Consider the following 1,557-nt stretch of genomic DNA (forward strand, 5'->3'; position numbering starts at 1 on the left):
GAGACCAATATAGACCAGGGGGGATCAGGAAAGACTGGCAGGGGTCAGTTTATGCATACTGATGTTGCCAAAGACCACCCTGACCTGACCCCTGACCCTGACTCCTCACTGGCTCCCGTCAGCCAATCAACACCCATCAACAATCGATCAGCGAACATCATTATCAAATCCCTTCACGATCATCTCTCCGCTTCCCAACAGTGAACAGTGAAGTCCATACTCTCCGTCTTGATTATTAAGTTAAATAAAGGTCAAGGGTTAAACCAGATAACCTTGGGATATCTGGGTCTATTTTGGAACTGGTACTTTGGTCGTTCCGTATTGAGGACCTCTTAACAAGCGTAAATACCAGCAGTCCTCAGACTCATTGGGATGGAAATGGTATTCAGCCCACAACCCAGATGCTTCAACTCAACCCAATTAGCAACTAGCCATTTGTCATATTAAATGTCGCAAGGCTGTTTTGAAGCGCAATTAAGCCTCAAGGAGACAAAAGAGGAAGTGGAGGAAAAGGCGCGGGAAGACGGGTGGAGGAACAGCAACATGCTCGCGCCCTGCCGCTTTCCCTCCCAGTCTCCGCGAAAGTCTGGATGGAGTCGGCGCTGTAGGCATGCCGACTAGAGGCACGTCACTTGGGCACTAGCCGCTTGTTAGACTTATTTTATTCTTTTATTTATGTTCATTTTTTGTTGTCTTTTTAATACTTAAATTTCGATTGTTGTCCTGTTGAAGGAGCTGCAAAGTATCCATCCTGTTAACTGTGCATTTGATAATTAACTTAGATTCGATTTTTATTTGATACATACACGTGTACTTTGATGTTCCTTGGCTTGACTACCAAAAATAAAATGCCAGTTATGTCTCATAACTGGTAAAATAGTGAGGACCTATGGTCTAAAATACTGAAAGCCAGATCGGATTGAACGGGTGGGAGAAGTCACGTTCCGTGGCCGCGGCTCAGGCTCACGAGGTCTTTCAGGACCCTGGACAGAGTCCAATGGTGCGTGTCTGCGCGCGGGGTTGCAACCGCCCAGAGAAAATGGGCCAAATCACTGCGTGACAGGACTGGGTCGTGAAAAGGTATAGAAGTCACAACCCCCTCTCGTGTTTCAAAGTTTCATTAGACAGTTTAAAAATCAAATTTGTTTATGTATCACGCAACGCCATCGGTAACCACCTTGCTCTGACTGACTTGCTGCGTGCTCTAATTTTCTAAGGTCATTAGTGTCACAGAAGAAGAAAGGAAAGATGGCTCGTGGTTCAGACGTCATATGACAGCGGGAGGCTATTAGAGTCCTTTAAACACAGAAAGAGAAGGAGTCCGGTCACACCGGTGTGCGCGCGCGCGTGTGAATCCGAGCTACCACACGGTGGAGCACAGCGGCGACTAAACTTTATCTCTGAATTTAAAACCCCCGAACAGAGAAACAAAGTTACACATTCCCAATCAGTGCGTAGCCTACAGTTGGTTTCACTAAAACACAAACCTTTCCATGTAACAAGTGGACCGCTCACCTCAATGCACCACACGCTCTGGTGCCTCAAAAACGGATTGCG

The sequence above is a fragment of the Hypomesus nipponensis genome, chromosome 10, assembly GCF_054491055.1.
Source record: "Hypomesus nipponensis isolate SF chromosome 10, ASM5449105v1, whole genome shotgun sequence".
NCBI classification, from domain to species: domain Eukaryota; kingdom Metazoa; phylum Chordata; class Actinopteri; order Osmeriformes; family Osmeridae; genus Hypomesus; species Hypomesus nipponensis.